Below are 27,322 nucleotides of genomic sequence, written 5' to 3'. Positions count from 1 at the left end.
GTATATAACGATTTTTGTTTCTTGCACACCTCTTCGTATGGGAACAATATGATTCTCACTAAGTTCTCAATAAGTGTTCTCACTAATTTATTCGAACTGGGTTCGCGAAGGAATATAGGAGGTGGTTTAAATGATTTTTGGCTAGAACCATCATTACGGACCTGATCGTTATTTCCATCTTCACTTAAGAGCGCATAACGATTTTTTAACAAGGGATTGTCGTTGGTCTTTTGTTTCTTTAATTAACTTTCCACCTTTTGAGGGCTTAAATTTCTTTTATTTATACTTAAATATCTAAGCATACCTGGTGTTTTTGTTTTAAGCTTTTCGCCTACAATTTTTGGTATAGCACCCTTTGATGTACCATTGTTGATACTCACGCTTCCCAGAGGGTTAAAAACTTTAGAGCTCTCACTAGAATTTATTTCTTGTGTTTTATTTAAAGCTTGTATATGCTTGTTAGTTGTTGTTGTTTTAAGTATGGGCATTGTTGTTGCTTGAGCTGTGATTTTATTTATGTTTTCTTTTATGCTACTTTTTACAAAAATGCTGATTAGTGATGTTAGATGTATATTGTTAGTATTATTTGATGGTAGAGCGGGGGAACAAGAGCGAGCTCTCTAGCGGTTAAATAGTTTTTGTTTTCGTTTAGTGATAGTTAAAAAATTATCACTATCACTATTTTTTTTTAGTGCTAGTTAAGAAATAAGCATTCTCACTAAAGCTGATAAAAAATAGTGCAAACTAAATTGTTTGCAATTTTAGTGAGTGATAGTGCAATGCTGATTTCAATCAACATATAGTGCAAATGGAGTTTTGAAACCGCCGTTAAAAAAAATATTTTTTTTTGGTCTTACCTAAGAATAGGTTAACGGTATCCTACGAAGACAAAAACTCATATACAAATAAATATGGATACATTTTAAGTAAAAATCAGATTTTATTTCAATATTTTTCAAAATATGTTAATTTTGTTCCTACATTTCTTGTTCTAGTGGCCTGAGACACAAAATTGCATTTTTTCCCCTTGTAAATGCACCTCAAAACTAAATCGCAATTTCATATTTAACTATAGTTTTATATATATAAAAAAATAGAGGGTATGCGTTCCAAAATTCCAAAAAAAACAATTTTTTGGGACACTCTAATGTAGATATACAATATACCGTACCCCTGCCAACAATTACTATCCAAAAAGTGTCCCAAACGTATCATCTTGAAGTTGAAACTCATCTCAGTGCTATTTTAAGTGGAAGATTCGTATAAACGCACACGCGAAATTTGTGTTTAAAAAAGTTACCAAAAATAAAATATCAATTTTAGTTTTTTTCAACCAAAGGTACGTTTCTAATAGTAACATCTCAATTTACTGCAACTTTTTCTATTTGAATCAATAAATTTCATCACTTTTAAAGATGCCCAAGGGAACTTTTTTTGTTCGATCAAGAAAAGATTCAAATTAAATTTGTTTTCACGACCAAGGAAGTTCCAATAGACAAATTGGACGTAAAATCGGTCGTTCCGTAAGTGTGGTCCGAAATTCCTTGAAGAAAGGTCAAAATTATTGTGTTCGCAAACCTACAAAGGGAAATATAAAACTAACAAGAAGACAACATAATCTAATAAAACAAGAAGCAACCCGCAATAAATTAAATTCCACACAAATAAAGAATAAATTGAATCTTCCAGTGACTTCCAAACACGTTGCACACATTTTACGAAACGATGAAAACATAAAATGGAAAAAGCCGAAATGTAAACCAATGCTAAAAAAGCTCCATAAAGAAAATCGTCTAAAATTCGCAAGAAAATATATGAAATGGACAGATGAGTGGAAAAATGTAATTTTCTCTGACGAAAAAAAAATTAATTTAGACGGTCCTGACTCATACTCATGCTATTGGCACGATTTAAGATCAAACGATGTTCGGATGTCAATGCTACAGAAACCTATTAATTTCGTCGATATATTCACCTCCAAGGTTTTCGATTACTGGAAAAAAATATGAACATTTTTACGAATCACTAGGACCCCGATTCCTGGCAGCTGGCGATTATAATGCTAAGCATACTCACTGGGGATCAAGACTTGTAACCCCGAAAGGTCGCGCTTTGTTTAATACAATTTCTAAATTGAATTTGAATGTGCTGTCGAGCGGAGAACCAACATACTGACCCAAGCAAAATACCCGATGTCATTGATTTTGCAGTTACAAAAAATTTACCAATGGAACTAATGCAGTTCAAATCTTCATTAGAATTATCCACGGATCACTCACCCACCTTCGTTACTTTATTGAACCCCCTAGAAATACTGGGGGTTCACTCTGGTCACTCTGAAATATCAAGCATGAAAATAAATTGGTTGAAATATAGAAAATATTTTAGCACACACAGTACAGAAATTATATCGCTAAGAACACCAGAAGATATTGATATCTCACTCAAAAATTTTGAACAAAACTTAAAACTTGCTGTTGAACACGCCACTCAAATAACCCAACAAATAAGATACAATAGACTCTATTCTGCAGACATTGAACAGTTATTAGCTGAAAAAGAAGAGTTCGTCGAGAGTGGCAACTCTACAGATCCCCTCAACTTAAAACGGAGCTTAGAAAATGTCGCAAACGCCTCAGTATGCTTCTTCACAAACGCAAAATTGACTCAATTAATAAATATCTGGAGAACTTATATGCCACCCAGTACTCAAATTACTCTCTATGGCGAGCTACAAAAAAATTAAAAAGACCTGTTATGAGCAGACCTCCTCTACGTAATTCTAGTGGAGGCTGGGCGAGAAACGATACTGAAAAAGGAAACCTGTTTGTTAGTCATCTAAAGAATGTATTTTCCCCACAGGTTCGTAGAAATCATATCCAAGTCATTTGAAGAAAAACAAAATTGTGCTGCACTCTTCATCGACGTTTCGGAAGCCTTCGACAAAGTATGGCATGAAGGATTATCGATAATAATAAAACAATATTTACCAGTGAACACACACAAGCTTCTAGAAAGTTATTTAAGTCATCGAAAGTTCGATCTTAAAGAGGGACACTTCATAAGTTCACCACAGCCTATTGAAGCAGCCGTACCCCAAGTAAGTATACTGAGTCCCTTCCTATATTTTCTATATACTTGTGATATGCCAACAAACAGTCGAACCCACATATCTACTTTTGCTGATGACACAGCTATACTAGCCATTCATGAAAACCCCCAAGAAGCATCTGTACTTTTACAAGACCATATATTCGACATAGAAGGGTGGTTAAAACAATGGAGAATAAAAGTAAACGAGCAAAAATGTATACATCTTACATTCACATTGCGTAGAGAATCGTGCCCTCCAATCCTAATAAATAATCATATAATACCTCAACAAACTGAAGTTAAATATCTAGGTCTGCATCTAGACCGACTTCTTACCTGGAAAAAGCATATAGATACGAAATTGACTCAAATGAAGTTAAAATTACTACAAATTTACTGGCTAATTTATAAAAACTCGAGATTGAGTTTAGATACTAACTTTTGCTGTACAGCTCAATAATAAAACCCATATGGTGCTATGGAATTCAATTATGGGGCACGGCCACAGCAGCGCCTTGGTATGTGAGAAATATTATCATTCATAAGGACCTAGGTGTCTCCATGGTGAAAAATGAAATAAAAATACAAGCGGAGTCATATTTGAAAAAGTTAGAAGTTGACCCAAACCCACTTGCACGAACATTAATGAGAAGTAATGGCTACATCCGACTAAGAAGAAGGAATCCAACAGACCTGCGCTGATGATAGGATCTATAAATTAAACATAATTTTTCGTCCAACTGTGGTGGGACTTAAATAAAAAATAATATTTAGATTTAAGATTTGAACAAATTATTGATAGTTCACATTATTTTATAAAAATACAATAAATAAAATATGAAATAAAAAACTGCGTTTTCTGCAGTTGGAAAGTCGTAAATATGTTTTGTTTGTAGCGTGTGATTTGAAAGTAGAATGTACAACCTTAGTTATTTAAGAGAACTTATCACAATCTATTCACATGTTCTCTTATAAGTTTGCCAGGCGAGCACACAGTGGTCATCGTGGGTCAGTGAATAGATATAAAGAAAAACAGACATTTTAAGAGCACATCGTAATTTTACTAAGATATTATAAACTCAGATAAACTCACTGTTTATTGTTGGAGTTTTGTTTAAGCTTTGATATTTTTACAAATAAAGCTTGAGTGTCTGTAATTCTCATTCACTCTATGGCTTGATTTGTATAATATCTTTAGTTTTTCTAAAGCCTTTTGGGAAAAGGTTACCTGATGATCTGGCCTAAGTAACCAGAGAAATGCGCATAGGAACTAGCTTATCCCCCAACAATAAAAGTCAGTGAATTTATCAATAATTGGGAAATTTAGCACAATTCTTACTATGATATTAATTTTGTATTCCCGTAAAACTCTTGATAAATTTGCAGGTTCCCGTGCATCAAGACTAAACTGGCAATTCTCTTTATTTAATAAAGCAAGTTTATTTTATTTTGTTTTGTTTTTTCTTTACCCACTTACAACTACAGTTTGAGTCGGAAAAAACCAACCAATTGTAGAGGGAATGTAAGAAAAGATAAACTCACTGTTTATTGTTGGAGTTTTGTTTAAGCTTTGATATTTTTACAAATAAAGCTTGAGTGTCTGTAATTCTCATTCACACTATGGCTTGATTTGTATATCTTTAGTTTTTCTAAAGCCTTTTGGGAAAAGGATTCTTGATGATCTGGCCTAAGCAACCAGTGAAATGCGCATAGGAACTAGCTTATCCCCCAACAATAAATGTCAGTGAATTTATCAATAATTGGGAAACTTAGCACAATTCATGATAAACGATTTTAATTTTAAAAAAATTCTACTTTTTCATAGGAAATTTGTATATTTAGTCTGCTTTAACTTTTTTAATAAGAGCTATAACGTTTAAACTTACATATAAGAGAACATCGAGAAATACACAAAAGGAAAAATTCATAATGGATATATATGAGACGACGAGAAAACTTTTGAAGAGACATGAGGACACGATAATTATTACAAAATCTGACAAGGGGAATAAAACTGTTGTATATACAAGGAAAGTTACTAAAATGGAATGAGGAAGCTCTTAGAGGACAAGAATACATATAAGACCATGAGAATAGATCCAACACAAAAACTACTGAGAACAATAACATAATAATAATGGACCTTTTTAAACAACAATATATCACCAGAAGAGAAAAAAACAGACTAACGGCTAGTTTTGCAATGGCACCAGATTATACGGCCTTCCTAAAGGTAGGGTCACACATGACAAATATTTGACGAAAAAGACGTAACCACTAAATAAAATATATTTGAATTCTTTTATTTATTCCAAAAACTTATTTTACTTTGGATGATTCAAAACAAAAAAAAGTAGTATTATTTTATTTGATGCTGTTTGATCTTACAAAACAATTGTAAGAGTAAACACGTCAAACAAATTCGTGCTAAAAAAGGGGTTACTTAAATTTATCACAAAGTATGTAGATGATATATTTGCAATAATCAAGAAGGACGAAGAGATAAAAATCGTGGAAACATTTAATAAGTATCATAATAAGCTGATGTTTACGATAGAGAGAGAGGAAGACAAATCAATACCATTTTTAGATATGAAAATATATAATGACAACGGAAGAATAATTAACGATTGGTACACAAAATCTATCGCATCTGGTCGACTAATAAATTATAATTCAACACAACCTATACAAAAAGTAATGAATACAGCGACCAACTTAATTCAGAAAGTTATGAAACTTATGGCGTTTTCTTTTCTGGCATAAATGATGCCTTTATTCTGCCTTTTGCCCTTCTTTGTGTTCTTTTCTGAAAAAAATGTTATTTTGTAATCGTATAACTTGTACTTTTCATATAATGTTGCCCTAAAAAACCAAAAATATGGTACATGTTTCACCCTCAATTTAATCAAAGGGTTAGAAGTGCAGCACTGTTAAAACAGCTGTTCTTGTTTTTGAAAAAAAAACAAACAATATTTTTTTGAAGTTCGTTTGTGTTAAATAGTTTTATTAATTAAAAGTGTTAAAATGGAAGCAAAAATATTACTTTAGAATATTTGTTGGAGTCGTCATCATCATCTCATGAAGATGATGAAATGTATGCACTATTATCGGAACGAAACTGTTTGCCACGAGTTAAAAATTTTGTTGAAAATGTTATTCATCAATACTCCGAAACTGATGTAAGGAAATATAATCCAAATATTGGCTTTTATATATATTATTACCTTTTGTTTCTTCTCAGTTTAAGAAACCTACCTAATGGAAAGGTATTCTACCTGGTATTTGGTAAGGACGTATCAAGGTGGAAGAAAGCAAACAAGTGTAGAAACACAAATTCTTTAATTTTTGTGGTAAATTATTTAAAATTAAATAAAAAAAAAAACATTTTCCAGGTTTAGTGGCAACAAAACTACCTTTAGGGAAGTGGCGAATGTATTTGACATGCCATTGTCAAATATTCACAGTTCTTTCCAAAAAGTTTTAAAATTCTTATTGGATGAAGTAGCCCCTGAAGCTATAAAATTTCCACAAACTAACTTGGAAAAAGAAGTTATTGCCAATGAATTTAAAAAGGTATGACAGACAGTAAATATTACTTTTTATGTAAACATATTTTTATAATTTTTTTTTCAGATATCTGGTTTTCCGAATATTTTAGGGTGTATTGATGGAAGCTACATTTCTGTAAGAACTCCGAAACATAAAATTCGTTCCACATACGCAAATAGACATGATACAGAATCAATAACTCTGCAGGGCATCTGTGATTCGAAACTTCGGTTTCTAGACGTATATACTGGGGTTCCCAGTAAAATACACGACTCAAGAATACTGAAACTTTCATTTATAGGTAAAGAATTGCCAAATTTATGTGCACCAAAGTACCATTTATTGGGTGATTCAGCTTACTCACTAAGGGAATATCTTTTAACACCGTTCAGTGATTATGGCAACTTAAGTGATTCGGAAAAAAACTATAATTTAAAATTTTGTCGGGTACGTGTTAAAATTGAAAATGCCTTCGGAGCCCTTAAAAGTCGTTTTCGACAATTGTTGCGGCTTGATTTCCATAATGTTGAAACCATGGCACAATTTGTAATTGCAACATGCGTTCTCCAATACATTTGCATTGATAAAAACGATTTTTTGTATGAAGAAATAAGTAGCGATGAAATACATATTAATTCCGAGCATTACGATGATGACAGACGTGATAATTTGTTAACACAGTTAGGACAAATAAAAGGAAATGAAATAAAAGATCTTTTATATAATTCAACAACATAAAAAAACTATTTATTTTTTATTCTATAAAAAGGTACACTGCGTGTAGGACAACAAAAAAGTATTAATTATAATTTGTACTGTTAAAAATTAATCGCATCTGAAAAAATGTTTTTCACTTCAATTATTTATTTTTCTCTTAATAATGTTTGGAGTAAGGCCATTTTTTCTTGGTGTCGTCTTTCTCTAGCTTCCTCTCTTTTCTCTGCAATTTCTGTTAAAGTTTCTTGGATTGTCTTTTTTTCACCTTTGTCTCCTCAGTTTTTTCAATTCCTTTCTTTTCCACCTTTACACACATTTGGCTACTTATTTGGACCTCCGGTTCGATGAAGTCATCCATTAAAGATATTTTATTTAATTCTTCTTCAAAATCAATGCTTTTCCTTTTCGAACCACAAGGTATATTAATTATAAGGTAGTGTCATCGGCGAATTCAGAATACCGAGCGAATTGGTTATATTTTTTATATGTAGTTTGACATTGTGCCTGCATTTGAAGGCGAATTGGCTGTCAGGGAAAAATGTCAAAAACAGCTCACAAATAAATCAAAGCTAATTTTTGTTAAACAAAAAATGTTTATAAATTTGAATCTGTTTGTAATTTAATTTGATGATTTTAAAAATAAAACTAATTTCGTGTAGTATTAATATTGGTTTTAAAACATAAGCGAATTTAACAGCAAAACAAAGTTTGACATTTACAAAATGTAAACAAAGTTTGACATTGATTCTGCACCACGTCGAAAAATGAACATAGTAGCAAAAAACGATCAGCTGTTCTGATAACACTACCTTATAATTAATATACCTTGTTCGAACCAGATGTTTTGTTATTTTCTACTGCCACTTTTTTTCTTTTTAACACAGTATTGTAACGTTCCTCGCATTGTTTGGGAGTTTTTTGCATAAAAGTCCAAGAGCTGTCTAGTCTCTCCGTCTGTACACACTAAAAACATAATTTTATAATATTTTTTATATATGTAATTAAAACAGACTTTCTACTTTGAATTCTCTTGTATGTAGGTGTTTTTGGTGAGTCAGAGCTCTCGGATTCCATTTTCTGTATTATATTGTAATTTATTTACAATAAATAAACTTTTTTGTTTTAATATTAATAATTTTAAAGTGCGCGAAGTTCTTTTTAACAAATTGAGAAATAAATAAACAACAGCTGACTATCAGTGTTGATAATTTTCTTTCTGTAACCGCTCAATGAGCGTTACAATCGCTAAAAAGAAATTATACTTTTGATAAAACAAATAAAAACTTGACGTTTAAAATAAAATAACACAAAAAATGGAATTCGAAACCAATGAACCACAGTCACACAAGAGAATTTAAAGCAATTGAAAATATAAAATCAGTTTTTAATAGATAAAAATTACTAGACATGTAATGGTTTTAAAATCGCTAAATAAGTAAAAAACGCTAAATTGCTTTAAAGCTACATAAAAGAAAATTGCATAAATGGTAATGGTTTTTGTTCTTTTGTGATCGTTAAAAATGTAGCACATTATGAGGGTATGAGTAACCTTTAATAAATTGTGCAAAATATGTTGACAACATTTTTTGTCAGAAAAGAAAACGCCATTAGTGATTAGAAATTTATGAGTAAGAATATGCGAACAATCAGGGAGATATTGACCAACAACAATTACCCAACACATATAATCAACAATTTAATTACAAAAAACACAACTGAAAAACACAGGGAAAAAATGACACATCTGGTAACCCCAAAATATATTACAGCCTCTCTTACATTCCAAAACTAACGGAGAATAAGAAACTTCAAGAGATAATAAACAACAAAAAAATAACACTAGCACACAAATCAAACAAGACAATAAACTCATTATTTAGTCGGACAAAAACAAAAATTGATACACAAGAACAAAGTAATGTTGTCTACGAGATCAAATGTGACGGCAATATAAACGAAAGCTGTGGAAAAGTACATATATGTAGGAACAACAAAACGCAGCTCACATACAAGAGTGACGGAACATGAAACAGATATAAGAAAACAAAAACAAACCACTGCTTTGGCACAACACTGTATAGAGATGGGACACACGGCTGATTTTACAAATGTTAAAATTCTGGATAAGGAGAGAAGAGAGAACAAAAGATATACTTTAGAGAGCTTACGAATACAACAAAGAACAACAAGTGCAATAAATAGAAAAGAAGACAAGGACAACATAATGCTAACTACACCATTGCAATATTGTAATTTTTAGTGTAGTATGTTAATTGATTTCAACTGTGATAGTAGTTTTAAGTTTTGGAATTTTACTGCGATATTTATTTTTTACATTATTATTATTTTTACATTTATTTATTTTGTGTTTTTATGTCGTGGTGTAAAATCTTTGTTTAAATGTAAAAATTGACGAAATAAATATGTAAGTAAAATCATAGAATTAAGACTATTATCAATTTGTTGTAATTATTTTTTGTGTTGTTCTCATACGTTGCCAGATTTAATAAAAAACTATCCCTGAAGATGTTTTCTTGGATCTTGGTGTATTATTTGATGCTAAGTTATCTTTTATCGAACATATAAATATGTGTACTAATAAAGCTCGTGGTGTATTTGGTTTTATTAAACGATGGTCAAAGGAATTTTCTGATCCATCTATAACAAAACAGTTGTATATAGCTCTTGTAAGACCTATAATCGAATATGGATCAATCATTTGGGATCCATATTATAACATCCATAGTGATCGTATTGAGTCTGTCCAAAAACAATTTCTGCTATTCGTTTTAAGGAGATCTTACCCAAATCCATCTATATATCTTCCTCCATACAGTACCAGGTTATTGGAACTCAATTTACCAACTTTAAAAAGTCGCCGAACAATGTTGAATGTCATATTTCTTATCAACCTTATTAATGTCAATATTAGCTCAGAGTTCCTTTTAAGCAACTTACATTTTAATGTCCCTCAACGCCCTACACGTTATTACCATCCGTTAAAAATTCCATATTTTCAACAAAATTATGCTAATGCTGACTCTTTTCTTCGAATCTGTTTAAATTTTAATGATTTGTACAATATTATCGATACAACTTTGAGTATTAATATTATTAAACGTAATTTAATTTTATATTTAAATAGATTACATTAAATTTGTTTGTAATATTTTAATTTTTTGTCTGAACGGAGTTAATCCATAGACTAAATAAATAAATAAAAATAAAAAAGATGCTGAAAAATAAACAGTGAAACAACGTAGGATAAAAAAATTAAATAATTTCTTTAATTTACATTTAAATATAATAAGGACCTTGAAAGCCCAAATTAGATAAAATCTAATAAAAACAAGTAAGAGAGCTATATTCGGCTGTGCCGAATCTTATATACCCTTCACCAAATTATACTTTAAAATATTTTTAGGTAAACAAAATTTAATTTTTTTTATTGTTTTTAAAAAATTTTTTTTTTAAATTTTTTTTAAAAAAAGTTTTTTCCACATTTTTTTAAAAATTTTTTTTTAAATTTTTTTTTTTTGGAAAAAAAATTTATGACAAAAAAAATTTTTTATGAAAAAAAAATTCGGGTTAAAAAATATTTATCCCGATTTTGACCCATTGCAGGTCCAACTTACTATAGCCTTATCTATATCGTTGCAATGGACTTTGAAATATCTATCATTAGATATCCATATTGTCTATATTAATGACTTAGTAATCCAGATATAGATCAAAAATAGGTCAAAAATCGAGGTTGTCCCGGTTTTTTGCTCATATCACCGTTATTTATGGACCGATTTTGCTGATTTTAAATAGCAAACTTCTCGAAAGCATGTCTGACAGAATTATTGAAGATTTGGATCCCGAAGATATCTGGGGGCTTCAGAAAATTGATTTCAACAGACAGGCGGAAATGGTTTAATCGACTCCGCTATCTATAAGGATCCAGAATATATATACTTTATAGGGTCGGAAATGAAAAATGTAGAAATTACAAACGAAATGACAAACTTATATATACCCTTCTCACTGTAATATATTTTGTATTCTAATACAGTTTTTGTTTCATGCAAAATTCTTAAAAAAGATTTCAACACAAAATGAGAAAGCTACAAGCATTGTTTTTATTCCGTGCAAACATCTCAAAATATGCAGTTAATACGATATGAAGCTAATGGCAGATGCTATTTCAAATGTCTCCCAAAATTGCAACTGTCCATGTTGTTGGATTAGAGTTCAGGAAACAAGTACTAACAAACAATTTTATTTTATTTTGTGAAAAGTAAATACAAACATTTGGGGGATTCAAACGGTCTGGTATGAAGTTATATTGTCATAACGTTCTAATATATTATGATAGTTTAAACAAATTGTTGTTGTGCTTCAAACAAAAAAAAGTGTTATTTTATGATAAAACAATCAAAAGAGTTCAAAAAGTTTTATTAGTTTAAAACTTTTTTGTTTGAAAAACAACAAAAATTTGTTTAAATTTTTTTTGATCACCTTCACTGTGTTTGGGGACTTATTTCATTCTAAAAATTGGGGTTTTATTTCATATGAAATAAGACCTCAATAATGGGGTGTTATTTCATTTCTGTTTGGGGCATTATTTCATTTCGTTGCTATTGCATATGAAATAAGGCCCCAAATTTTAGGAGGTTATTTCATTTTATTTTTGGGGTGGTATTTCGTGAGGGGTTATTCCATGCCGCCATTCAGAATATTATAGTCCAGGTATTTTTAAATATAGTCTGAAAGTTTTACTGAAATCGGAAAACTTTAACCCTTAAATCGTGATGGTCAAATGTAAATTTTTTCAATATTTTGAATTTCACATGGAAAGATAGATGTAATATATTTTTGTGCCAATTTTGATGAAACTTAAGAAAAGTAAACAGCCGAAAAATTAAAATTAACCCTTAATAGCACTCAACTTTTAAAATCAAGAAAAACACATTCAATATGAATGGTGCTAACTTTTATGTTTTTCAGAATTAAATAAACTGAATCATTAAGTTATTTTTTTAAATTTAATAAATCAAAAAAAAATCAATTTTATTATCCAAAAATCTTCAGTAAAATATTAATTACGTTATTAAAGCAAAAATCAGGTATAAATACAATATTTTGCCGTTTGAAAAATGTGTGGTCAAAATTTAACAAAAATGTGAACATTTTACAAAATGGCATAGTAATACTATTTTCTAATACACAATACAATATTTTAAACTTTGTTTCCTATAAAAGGCAATTTTTGATCAGCACTATTGAAATTGGCAATTTTTTTATGGTTTTAGGAGTTTGGGGTCTTTTTAACCCCAAGTGCTATTAAGGGTTAATTTAAATTTTTCTAATGTTTTTGTAAATACTTTGTGTTATATTTTTCTTATGTTTCATCAAAATCGGCCCAAAAATATATATATTTCGCTATCTTTCCATTACGGTTTCCGATTTTAGTAAAACTTTCAGACTATATTTAAAATTACCTGGACTATAATATTCTGAATAGCTTTTACTTAAAAATCATAACAGTAAGGAAATTCGGCTCATTCAAAATATGGGCAAATAATTAGTTTTTCTCGAAAATCGCAAAATTTAAATCGCAGGTACGGAAAAACTATAGGAGGTATTGTCATAAAATAAATAAAATCAATAAATCTCAAAGAGATGATCAGCAAATTCTGAAATTTGTTAACAAAATTTTTAAAAAATTGAAATTGGAGTTTTGAAACTGCCGTTAAAAAAGTTTAATTTTTTTGGTCATACCTGCGAATAGGTTAACGGTATCCTACGAGGCCAAAAACTCATATACAAGTAAATATGGATATATTTTAAGTAAAAATAAGCTTTAAGTTTAATATTTGTCAAATAATGTTAATTTTGATCATAAATTTCTTGTTCTAGTGGCCTGAGACATTTTTTAATAACTTTAACATTTTTTAACCAATTTTTGCCTTTATAATAAGATATAAATTATTATAAAAAAATTAAAAAAGGCGATTTTTCGCAATTTTTTTGGGATAAAAGTACTTTTATTCTTTTTAAGTTATCTAAAAATTTTCTAAGAGGATGTATAATGAATTTGTACTTTTTGAAAAGCTAACTTTACGCCAAATATTTTAAATGAAAAAAACATTTATAATTTTTGATACCGACGGGATCAGGTCTTAGGGCAAAAATTCTCAAATCGCATACTCGATATCAAAATATAAATATATGATTTTTAAACACTTCTATATGATTTTTAAACACTTCTTTCTTTATTTGATATATAGATCTATTGTTAATCCTATAAAAGAAAAATGGATAAAATCGGAGAATATTTGGAACCGCGGTCACCAAAAAACTGGGTGGGTAAAAATTTTGAAAATTATATTTTCAAATGCGAATATCTCCTAAGCTATAAGAGATAATTGATAGATATGTAGTGCTCGACGAGGAGATTCTGTATGTGTTTTTTTTAAATCGGAACACAAACGAAGAAATAGGATCATTTTAAAAATTGAACATACCCCTGGTCCCGCTCCTGGTGGGGTCATGAGGTCCAAATTGAAAACTTAAACTCGACTACACTTCCTCTTTGCGCATGTGAAATTTCATTCAAATCGGCGTAAGGGTTTAGAAGTTACAGATTTATTTCCCTCTTTTTTTTTTTTATTCTCATACCACTGTCCGTCGTTGCGCCACCAGTTAACGTTATCCTATCATCCTAATATTTTACATAACGTGTTTCTACATTACATAGACAAATTCTAGGGGACGGTCAAAATTCGCAATTATTATTTTGGAGCACTCTAATGTACATAATTTATGATATTTTATGATACTGACAGCTATAAAAAATAATTTTTAGCTGTAATAATGTGTGGAAAACCCCAAACATAAATGAATTGTATTGATTTATTGCTTTTGTCAAACAACACTCGTATATGTAAATTTTTTGTGTTTTTTTTTAATTCCCATATTTTATTCAAGTCCTATTCAAAAGTAAAAATCTACAAACATATCCTAAAATATTATAAAATTGTTCGCAACATAAAAATACGATTTTCTTACATCTCCGTCATTATTTTTGGATTAAATATATCAATTTCCGCCTTCATCAATACTCCACATGTTCAACAAATCAGGGTTCAGAAGAATTCATGAATGAACACATAAATTTATGCATTCATAATAAATTGTTATGAATGAAATTTGCAAATGTTTTGTTTTACGTTCCCATTTGAAAATGAGTAGCTAAGAATTTTTTGACTTTTCAGCATACATAAACAAATACACTAGTTTTTTTATTTAGAGTACATATACGTATGTGAATACTGAGAAGTAAAAAATGTCCAATGTTCAAAATTATGAGGCTTTCTCATCGCGCTCATTTAATTTGGTTTGTTTTATTTGTTACTATACAAAAGAAACAAAAAAAATTGTTCACAATGCGTTTACTGTTGTGTATTACACCGTGCGACAGCAATTATTGGACTTGAACGGGACCATATACATATGAATCCTTATGTCATATATAGTAGAACTGTGTTTTTAGTTTTTCATTTTGTGATCTTTTCTCCTTTTTAAAGGACTTCAAAGTTTTAAGGATATAGAAATTTCTTAAAATTTATTTAAATAGTTCTGCTCATTAGTTTTTCTTTATATGATTATCAAATGAAAGGGGACAATTTCTAGAAGTAGATAATTTTGTTTATTTTTACTTTTCAGGACGAAAAGTTGTAAAAAATGTCCTTTGAAAAATGTATCCTATTATATCCTTGAGAATTTCCAATATATTTTTCTAAAAAAAATATATGTTGAAACCATGCATATACTTTAACACATGCTTAAATTTCGTTCTTATAGCTTTATAAGTTAAGCCTAAACAGAAAAAAACATATTATTAAGTTCATTAAAAAAAAATACTTTTATCGATACAGCAATTAAGATTACAAAAATATTAGATAGTACTTTTTGGACTTGAACCAGTCCACATACACATGAAACTGGAGATCTGCGTTCTCAGTTTTTAATTTTCTGATCCTTTCTTCTTTTTAAAGGACTTAAAAGTTTCAAGGATGTACAAATTTATAAAAAATTAAATAAATATTTTTATAAATGTTTGTCAATATGTGTATCAAATAAAAAAAGACAATCATTGGAAATGAAACAAAAGAGTTACTTAAATTTTATTCTTTCATATTTTTGTATAATTTAAAAATTAAATTTATATAATAAAAAAATATTTAAGCTATACTAAATACTAAATAAAGATATAAAAGAAAGAAGAAATATAAAAATATATTATGGAGAAAAATGAAATTTACTCAGCCGCTTGCATGGAGTATGTGAATCTCGACATATCGACCAACAGTATTTAGCGAGCATGCGACAAGTGCTCTTTCCTCTAAAGCGATTTTCAATAATTGCTAGGTCCTGGTGGAATCGTTCCCCATGTTCGTCACTAAAATGACCCAAATTATCGGGGAAAAAATCTTGGTGCCTATCTAAGAAGTGTATTTTCAGTGACATATTCACACCCATTTCACCGAAGTTGCGAACGAGATTGCGGACGATTTCTTCGTAGTTTTCAGATTTTCTATTACCTAAGAAATTTTCTATTATGGCATCTAAACTCCTCCATCTATTTTTCTCAATAGGTGCTAGAAGGTTTGGAAATTCCTTGCAATTTAACAATTTTTTTAGTTGGGGTCCATTAAAAACACCTTAAAGTATAAAAGATTACTTAGGGTAATACAATAATATAAGTATTTAGCAATCGAACCTACCGGCGTCAATCTTTGCTTCGCTTAATTTGGGAAAAAAATTTTTCAAGTGCACCATAGCTGCACTGTCAACGTCGAGTGCACGAACAAAATTTCTTATAAGTCCCAATTTAATGTGTAGCGGTGGAAGTATTATTTTTGATGACGGCACGATCGGAATATTCTCAATGCTATCCTGTCCAAGCTGATGAACAATACGAGGCTGCCATTTGTGGTCGGTGTAATGAAGATCTTTGCGCCGACCTTCCCAAAGACACAAAAAACATTGGTGTTTGGCAAACCCTTTTTTTAAACCCATTAAAATGGCAACTATTTTCAGGTCAGAACAAATCATCCAACAATGTCGGTCATAATTTATTAATTTTAGAATAGCGCTTATATTTTCATAATTTTCTTTAACATCTGTACCATAAATAATTGGCACTGATGGATACACATTACCTACGTGAAACAACACACCTTTGAGGCTCTTCGTTGATCCATCTATAAAGAGGCGCCATTCATTTGGGTCATAGGAATGGCCAATAGTTTCGAAAAGTTTTTCAACATCATCTGCGTAAGTGATGCCAGTTTGGTCATCCACTTTGAAACATGCGTCAAATGATTGCTCGTTTGAACGCTTTCGGACTGATGTTACCCGAAAATCTTCAGAAACCAATTTCCACTGTTGTAATCGGGAACCTAATACATCAGCACTTCTTTGCGAAATATTTGAGTCACACACGAGATCATCAAAATCTCGTCGGCGATGGATCGGCTAGCATATTCCTATTGGTAAAAATTCCGAATAAAGTTCTGATATAGAGCCGATACTCAGTAATTCTAAATCATCACATGGAATTGTGCGAACCTCTTCCGATGGAGCCTTTGGATTTGATGTTGAACGTAGTACCGCGGGCTGCACCGAATCACATTTATGGTAAACGATTTTCTCCCTATCTTGATTCTTCAGCCTGATGGTATTCGGCTGATTCGGCAAAAGTAACACAAATCGCGCGAATGCTCACTCCGCTTCAACCAAATTACTGGGTACACATATTTTTTTGGGAACTGCTTAGATCGTAGTAACCCCTTGTAACAATAATTACACACAACTTCTGGTACATACCATGCCTTCGGAACCATGTTTATTAAAAAATATTGTTCATACTTATCCACAAAAGCCTTTGTTACATTTTTCCTTTATTAAAAGGTACAAATAAACCACAAACAACACAAAATTTGTTTTTATTAGGACATTCCATATTACTTTTTAAAAATTACCACTTATTAAAAATTATTTATAAGAATTTTGACGTGTCAATTCAAAACTACTAGATGCTTGATGTTCCATAAGATATTTAACTTTTTATATACAATGTATCCTGATAAATAAAAACGAATTAACTTTTAATAGACTCAACCCTTTTTTAAAATTAGTATGAAAATTATCTGGGACATGAAAGAAAAAATGTTTAAAGTATTTTCCTTGAAATTTGTTGTCCTGAAAAATTAAAAAAATATTGTTTATATTTCTGGTGACCGTCTTCTTTTATTTGACAAACATTTATAAAAATATTTATTTAATTTTTTATAAATTTGTACATCCTTGAAACTTTGAAGTCCTTTAAAAAGAAAAAAGGATCAGAAAATTAAAAACTGAGAACGCAGATTTACTATATACGATCTCCAGTTTCATGTGTATGTGGACTTGTTCAAGTCCAAAAAGTACTATCTAATATTTTTGTAATCTTAATTGCTGTATCGATAAAAGTATTTTTTTTAATGAACTTAATAATATGTTTTTTTCTGTTTAGGCTTAACTTATAAAGCTATAAGAACGAAATTTAAGCATGTGTTAAAGTATATGCATGGTTTCAACATATATTTTTTTTAGAAAAATATATTGGAAATTCTCAAGGATATAATAGGATACATTTTTCAAAGGACATTTTTTACAACTTTTCGTCCTGAAAAGTAAAAATAAAAAAAATTATCTACTTCTAGAAATTGTCCCCTTTCATTTGATATCCATATAAAGAAAAACTAATGAGCAGAACTATTTAAATATTTTTTTTGAAATTTGTATATCCTTAAAACTTTGAAATCCTTTAAAAGGGAGAAAAGATCACAAAATGAAAACGCAGTTCTACTATATATGATCTCAGGTTTCATATGTGTATAGTGTCGTTCAAGTCCAACAAAAAAAAATGTAAAATTGTACATACATACTTACTAGAGGGCTGCACAAGCACATTCATTTTGTCGTCTACACTGAATGACCTGCTTCACTTCACTCGACAATACTGTAAAATTCCTACGCATGTACTCTAAATCATATAAACATTGAAAAATGAATGAGTATTGTGCACAACAAAAATAAAACGAATGTGAGTTTGTTATGTATACGATCGTATGCTATCATGCCCTGCCGCGTATATGTTTTACTTTTTCACTGCTATGATCAAGAATTATTCGAATCATTTTTGTTTTCATGAATGAATTTTTATATGTATGCATTTCAATGTGTGTGAATGTGTGCGGCCTAACGTGGATTTTTTCGCTGTTTTTTGGAAGTGGTACAGTTTTTACGTTATTTTTTATTTTGTAAAACAATAAAATCTTATTCCCAGAATTTAGAAGTTCCTTTTATATATTTTTAGATCATAAAATACCCAGTGAAAACTTCGCTTACAAAACTACAATTGCTACTTAAGTAATGTCTTTTTTAATAACTTACTTTTTAAGTATACTGTTTTTGTTTTTTAGACTTTACTATAAAATAAACAAACAAAACAAAAAAACTGTTACTTTTTTCAATTTGCCCATATTTTAGAAAAACAGAAAAGAATATTGCATTACTGTGTGAAAACCATTATTTGACGCACAATAAAATAACTAAGCAGTGGTGTAGTGAGTACAACAACAGACTAGCAAACGGATGGTTGATGGTTCGACTCTTGGCTGCGACTTATTTTTTGTTTGCAAATACAAAATTCTATAAATAACTCTACTAACAAAACAACTTTTTTCCCGCCAAAATATAAAGGATTACTTTTGGGACATCGCGAACAAAAATAATGACTTCTTACAGTAGAAAAATAAGTAGACGAATCGTCAAATTCAACTTATTTTTCGGCATATTTGTAGATAAAGATTTTGCTGGGTAATTAAGTTAATGCTGAAAATATTTTTCGTTCGCATTTTTAGGCGAAATTTTGTTTTATATACATATAAGTTGCAAAAAAACAGGTAAAAATATATTTTTTGCCGATTGATAATAAACATTATGTAAAATGGGAAAACACCAAAAAATTGCAACAATATTCATTTTTGTTTATTTATTGTTAAATAAAATTATTTTTCCTTTTTCAAATTCCAGTTAATTTCTGAGTTTTTTGGTATTTTAACTATTCCTGTACCGCAATTCTGTAACTTTTTATACTTTCCTACCGATGTCGTTAAGTAACGAAAACTATCGGTTGCTTTAACGAATTTAATATTCACTATTTGAAGTTAACGATATCTCTCGGTAATAAATTTTAACGACGAATATAGTTAAAAATTTAAATGTCAATATTTTTAAAATTAAAAAATCATAAAAATATTTACTATTTTTTCGTGTTTGCAGATAAATTCGTAGTCGTGTGAATAAATAATCGCATTTATATATAAAAATCAAGCATCAGCTCACCCAAATATGTTCGCGAAACCTACTGAAAACAAAAGAACAAGAGTTTTTTTCTAAAAATAAAAGTAACCCAGTGTAATACATATGTCTATGCCACCACAAGTGATCATTAATTCAGAATTTAGATATGTGTTGTTATAAGGACAGTCGACAAATTCAGATGAATTTCCTTCTTAGAATACTGTCTTAAAAACGATTTTATAACTTTTATATAAGTTTATAATCGTATCACAACGCCAAAAATGGAAATTGAATATAAGGATAAACATTATACACTCCAGAAATGTGTTAATTATGGATATTATGCCCCAAATAAAAGTTGCTCTTAAAATTCGAATATTATTTTCTAAAATTAATATAATTGGTCAATTCACAACGTATCTTATCATGTCATATTGTCCTAATATTTCACAGTGGTTTGTATTGTTTTTCAAAATAAATATAATTGGTCAATTCACAAGGTCTCATAATGTTCTAATATTTCACAGTGGTTTTTATTGCTTTTCAAGCTAAAAAAGTCCTAAAATAATACTACTATGTATGCTATGTTTATTGTGTTATCGTAACCAGCCAGCAGAGACCTGCACCGAATGCCTAAGAGTCGGTTAAGCCGAGCCGCCGAGACGAGATGTGTACATTATGACAATATGATTGATAAGAGACCTTGTGAATTGACCAAATATATATCCAAATTTATCTTAAAAAGATAATTAAAGCATGTTAATTTTTGTATTAAAAATCCAAATTCAGTCCGTATCTACTAACAAACACAAAAAAGTTGACCAACCGTACTTTCAAAAAACAACTTATTTCGAATATTTATTTAAAACTAACTCCTAAACAATTATCGTTATGGCTTAACTAGAACATTTTATTTGTCGTTAAACTACCGACAAATTTCGTTATCTACCGACTATTTTTAACGAAAATAATCGGTAAAATTTAACTCGGAATATCTCTTAACGATAAATATTGTTAACTAACGAATTTTGATTACTTAACGACAAAATTTTGTCGTTAAAAAGTTACAGAATTGCGGTACTGGAATTTATTTTGTTGTTAAAAGGATACGTGTTATAAATTTTCCAATTATTATTAGTAATAATTCAGTCCTTATAGTGCGCGGTTGTGAAACAATTTGGAAAGTGTAAAGTTGAAAACAAAAAACAATTAAACTGTAGTGTGCACACATAATTGTTGCACCAAAACCTTTTATATGCCACACACATAGTTATTGATGCATTCTTGTGTAAGTGATCTTTTACTTATCGTAGTTTTACTTTGGAGTTATTGACTTCCAATTTTTGCTAACGTAATGTGTTTTAAAATCAAACAAAGCGGTTGACCAAGAATTAGGTCAACAGCTTAACATTACAATTATGAGTGAAAGAGTTTGCAGCTAATTATGCTCCTCCTTCATTTTTACATACTGCACAAGTATGCATGAGTACAATAATAATTGTAAGATAAATGTAAGTATGAGTAATGAGTAGAACATAAGTTAGTGAGTGATTTAGGAATCACTCAAGATTAGCTTTTAAGAATTTTAGTAATAAGAAATAAAATTCAAAATAAAATTTCAATTATTAATCTGAGTCAGAGAAGACAAAACAAACATTTGTTTTTACTAAAATTTACAAACACATAACTTTACAAAACTTAATTTATTTAAAAATATCAAATATTTATAAAGTTGAAAACTGAAAGTGATCAAAGCATATCAAATATCTATAAAGTTGAAAACTAAAAAGATCAATACATAAGGTAATATATTAAACTGTGATAAATAATTGTTTTTATTTAAAAAAATCTAGAACATATGCCACATTTACTTAAATTTAAACTTGTATGGACCCTCGTAAATTAGACTATTTTTTTTTTTGTGCCATGTCATAATAATAATCATACAAAACCATAATTAAGTATTTACAATAGATGTCAGCGCATAATTCTGCAATCATTGATTTATCCAATGGGGATATAAGCGGGATGTTCAATAACTCAATAATAAAATCAAAAATATTATGTGCTGATTTTAAAATTGGCAACAAGAGAGGTACGAGCAAAGTTTGGAATGTATTTGGAAAAATTGAAAATTTGACTGGTGAAGAATTACCGAATTTAGTTGCCTGCCGAACCTGTTCTAATGTTTACAAATATAACAGTAAATCGACTTCGAATTTAGTGAAGCATAAATGCTATACGAATGCAATCACGGAGGATAAGAACGATAAAAATATTGAAGTCTATAGTGAATGCAAAAAACAATTAACGAATAAAATTACAGAATGGACTGTAAGTAATTGTAAACCATTTAAATTAGTAAAGGATTCGGGATTCAAAAATGTTGCTGAATCTCTTATCAAGATTGGTGCAAAATACGGCCCAAATGTGAACTTTGAACTCCTTATGCCACACCCAACAACGATTTCAAGACAACTTAACCAAGTGTACAGTATTTGTTTCGAAAATGTAAAAGCAGAAATAACCACAATTAAAACAAATGGATATGGGCTTACGTCAGATCTGTGGACTGACAATTTTCTAAAAAAAACATATGTGGCTTTAACAATTCATTACATTAAAAACTGTGGTTCAGTATCTAGACTTCTAGGAATGAAGTGTATGGAAGGAGAAAGGTGTACAAGTAAGTAATTGTGGTTGAAAATAAACACCTGGAAAAAACATTTCCTTAATTTTCAGATGAAAACATAAAATCGAAAGTAATTCAAATATTGAACGAATTTGAGTTGGAGCTTGATGACAAGGCTATTATTGTGACTGACAGAGGTTCAAATATGGTTGCCGCCTTTCGTAACAATAACCATATCTTTTGAATAAACCATTTGATACATAATACACTACAAAAGTCAATGGAAGAAGTGGCTGATATTGCAAATTTGTCACGTTTATGCTCAAAATTAGTAAAATATTTTAAAATTTCGGGCATGAATGCAATACTAAATACTACATTAGAAAGTTTTTCACCTACTAGATGGAACACCATTTGTTATGAACTCAAATCAATTAATTGGGCAGATATCGTGAAAATTTTACAACAAAAGAATGAACTGAATAGATTGAGTAATATAAATTTAAACATAATAACGGCTGTTATAAATATTTTAGAAGAATTTGAAAAGGCATCTAAAATGTTGGAAGGAGAAAAATATCCGACAATCCATCTCGTTTATATTTACATATTTAACGATTTTGTTCGTATATAAATTAAACGCTTTTTGTGATCAATTCAAATACTTATCAATTTATTTATTTAATAATAACTAAGATAATATTTCATAAAAATTAGGGAAAACGTGTAAACGATTTGGAAGCTAATGATGCCAGAAAAACTTCCTTTTTTCAGAATAGGGTAGTGTTGCCACAGTACTCCCCGGCTAGACTGGACCGAGCTCATGAGAAACGAATCGGTAGTCTTACGTGACGACCAGAGCGAGTGGTTGAAGTCGGAATGTGACCTGAGTTTTTAGGGGTAGTGGCTTTCATTGTTGTTTTTGTTGGCATAACATCTGTTAATTGTTGTGTTTTATTTGTTTCAGTTGGCGCAGTCTGATTTGAGGGTATTATAACAGTCGGTGATTGCACTCGCTGATAATTTCCTTGAGGGTGTGATTCAACAGCTAAGTACGCTGGTTTAAGTCTATCGATCGATATGTTAGACACTTTGTTATTGATTTTGATCTTAAAATATTTCTCGCCTCTTTTAATGATCTGATAAGGCCCTTCGATTCGGGTGTTTAAACGTTTTGATATCGCCATGCCACGTAGTTTGTTGAGGCTGGATATTTTGCATTGCTTCGCGTAATTCATTAAGGACCTCAGTTTCAGTTTTAATTTCAGGCTGTGGGGCAAACAATTCGTAAATACGTAACGTGGTTCCAAAAACTAATTCAGTTGGAGAAGCCTTGATGTCTTCCTTGTAGGTTGTTCGTAGACCAAGTAAAATGAGGGGCAAACATTTTGTCCATTGGTTTGGGGCGTGACACAAAATTGCGGCTTTCAATGTTCTGTGCCACCTTTCAACTATCCCATTGGCCTGAGGGTGATATGATGTAGTTCGAAGATGTTTAATGCCAATATATCTTGTTAGCTCGTTGAAAACATGCGACTCAAATTGTCGTCTTTGGTCACATTTTATGTTTGCCGGAATTCCAAATCGAGCTATCCAACTTGAAATCAGCGCTTGAGCTACTGTTATTGCTGACATATCAACTATCGGTATTGCCTCAGGCCAACGACTAAATCTATCTATTATAGTGAGACAATACCGGTATCCATCGCTAGGGGGAAAAGGTCCTACTATGTCGATATTTATGTGTGTAAAACGACTGTCGACCTCACCATACTTTTGAAGTGGCGACCTTGTGTGACGAGTTATTTTTGAACGTTGACACTGAATGCAACTGCGAGCAAATTCTATGCTGTCTCGGCGAATATTTGGCCATACGAATCTGCTGGTCATCAATTTGGCCGTTGCCCGAGTACCAGGGTGTGACAAGTTGTGTGTAGCTTGCAAAAATTTTGATCGCAAGGATGACGTTATAAACGGCCGTAGTCGTTTTGTCGTATAATCACAATACAATCGGCTTTCACTACCTGAAATGGCAAACGTTTTTAAATCCATTACCTTTTAGAATTGCTTCAAGTTCCTCGTCAGTTTCTTGAAAACGTGCAAGCTCCTCAAAATCTATGGCCGGGCTAGTTGTAATAGTTGACATTCTAGAGAGCATGTCTGCGGTAATGTTTTCTTTCCCGGATACTCTCCCGTCAGTCGTAATCTGCCCAATAAAATCTAGTTGCCTAGCTTGTCGACTGCTTGCCTTATCAAGATTCTGGTGAAATGCGTACGTAATCGGCTTATGGTCTGTGTATATGTGACAAACACGACCTTCCATCATATATTTGAAGTGTGAAACTGCTAAGTACATCGCGGTCAGCTCTCTATCATACGTACTGTAACGGATTTGCGATTTGTCGAATTTTTTGGAAAAAACCGAGTGGCTGAACCTGATTATTAACAATTTGATGGAGTGTGGCGCCAGCCGTTGTATTGGAGGCGTCTACCCAAAGCGATATTTCGGCATCGCGAGCAGGATGTGCCAGAAGAGTAGCGTCGGCGAGCTGTGTTTTACATTCATCGAAAGCAGCGGTCATTTCTTCACTCCATGTCAATTGTGTACGATCATTTTTTATATTCCCAGGAATCATAGCTAAAATTGGCGCTTGGGCTTCGATGGCTCGTGGTATAAATCGTCTATAAAAATTTATAATAGCAAGGAATCGCTTTAGCTCATTTACCTGTGTTGGCTTTTTGTAGTTTTTAATGACTTCGACACGTGCTGGCAGCGGTTGTATGCCTTGAGCTGTTACTTTATGTCCAAGAAATAAAATTTCGGATTTTCCAAACGCACATTTGGACACATTTATGGCCAAATGGTGTTGTTGTAGGCGTTCAAAAACTAGTTTTAAATGACTTCGGTGTTCATCTAGAGTTGACGATGCAATACATAAGTCATCCATATATGGAAACACAAAATCGAGTCCTCTGAATACATCGTGAGAGAGGCGTTGAAATGTTTGGGCCGCGTTTCGTAAGCCAAACGTCATGTACACAAATTCGAAAAGGCCAAACGGCGTTGTGTTGGCCGTCTTTGGGATGTCATCCGGGTGTACAGGAACTTGATGAAACGCCTTTTGCAAGTCGACTTTTGAAAATATAGTCTTTCCATGCAATATTGTTGTAAAATCTTGGAGATATGGTAGAGGATAGCGATCTGGTACGGTTATGGCATTAAGAGCCCTATAGTCGCCGCATGGTCTCCAGGTTCCGTCTGGCTTTCGCACCATGTGCAGCGGACTAGACCAGCAACTATTTGAGGGTCTACATATACCCAGTTTAATAAGATTTTTGAATTCGGCGCGAGCAGCCTGTAATTTTTCGGGCGACAGGCGCCTCGGTCGTGAAAATACTGGGAACCCTGTTGTCTCAATGCTGTGGACGACCGAAGTTTGTACAGGTGTTCCAAGTTGAACAAGCCGTGTAATATTTGGAAAATCTTTTAAAATTTCTACAAATGGTGTTGAGGATTGCAAAACTTTTATTGGGAATTTTTTGAATTGTGTTGGAATGCCAACCGAATTAATTTGGATTAAATTATCGATTAACCTTTTTCCTTTGAGATCGATGAGCAAATCAAAGTGGCACAAGAAATCGGCACCGATAATATGAGAACTTACGTCAGCAATTATAAAGGTCCATAAAAATTCGCGCCTAAGACCAAGATTCACTTTTGCTATTGCCCCACCGTAAACCGTGATTGGTAAACCATTGGCCGCGAAAAATTGCATTTCGGTTGGCCGTAAGTTTGCTAATTTAACCGACTTCGGTACCACTGATACATCGGCACCAGAATCAATAAGATAGCGAATGTGTGTGTCTTTGTCGGTAATTTGAAGGCGATAAGATTGGGTAGCACCAGTAACTTCGCACATTTCTGATGCTGGGCCTCTGCTAGTCATTGTTGTTTGGTGTTGTTATCTTTACCTGTTTTCGACAAGTTCGGGCTTTTACACCATAGGAACGATGGTACCAGCAAGTTGTTGCTCCGTCGTTGTCACCAGTGCTGCTACGAGAACGTGAAAGTGATCTAGAGCGACTTGCATTACGGCTTGAATCACGTGGCATGAGTTTTTTCATCAACTGTGTTATATATAGGTTCATCAACTGTGTTATATATAGGTTATATTCACTTCATTTACAGTATTTATGTTACGTAAGCCAAGTGTGTCAACAATTGCATCGGTAATAGCTGTTTTGTCGGCGATGTCAACTTTGGCTGCTATAACGGCGGCTTGGGCATGTGTTGGGAGACGTGCAGCCTCATGCCTCATGTCCCCTAATGGCATTTCTGACAAAACTCGCTGTAAGCGCCTTTGTTGGCTGTCTGCAAAATACTCCATCAGTTTGAATTTTATGTACTCATATTTGTTTTGCTGAGGTGTTGCATCGATTATTGAACGCAGTTCGCTTAATTTTCGCGCTGTATGCCAGAAGCAGCAAACCAAAACTTTACAGACATGAAGTAGGACTCGATATTTGTTGCAGTCATACTAGGTGGAGTTAAACGAACGGCAGAAGCCGCGTCCACACTGTCGTTAGGGATTTGTGGAACATTTTCAAGCTCGTTGATAGGAACGTTTTTTTCATCATCGACCGGCATTGTTCAAAATTCTTATGAAAACTTTGAATTGATCACGTCGGAGTCACCAATTTAACGATTTTGTTCGTATATAAATTAAACGCTTTTTGTGATCAATTCAAATACTTATCAATTTATTCATTTAATAATAACTAAGATAATATTTCATAAAAATTAGGGAAAACGTGTAAACGTGTTAACGAGAGTTGTTAATGATGCCAGAAAAACTTACTTTTTTCAGAATAGGGTAGTGTTGCCACACATATATCGTCTAAAAAAAGTATGTTACGCTGATCCCA

The 27,322-nt window shown here is 31.5% G+C and overlaps 1 protein-coding gene and 1 pseudogene across 1 annotated transcript in view; one reads left to right on the top strand and one right to left on the bottom strand.

Moving 5' to 3' along the window:
• The window catches only part of Dok (docking protein homolog), a 175,149-nt gene that overhangs the window by 35,348 nt on the left and 112,479 nt on the right, over positions 1–27,322 (bottom strand). The window lies entirely within an intron of this gene.
• Positions 3,280–7,383, top strand: LOC135956601 (putative nuclease HARBI1; annotated as a pseudogene).

This window comes from Calliphora vicina, chromosome 4, assembly GCF_958450345.1.
Source record: "Calliphora vicina chromosome 4, idCalVici1.1, whole genome shotgun sequence".
Classification (NCBI taxonomy): Eukaryota; Metazoa; Arthropoda; class Insecta; order Diptera; family Calliphoridae; genus Calliphora; species Calliphora vicina.
This window is presented reverse-complemented; position numbering and strand designations above follow the sequence as displayed.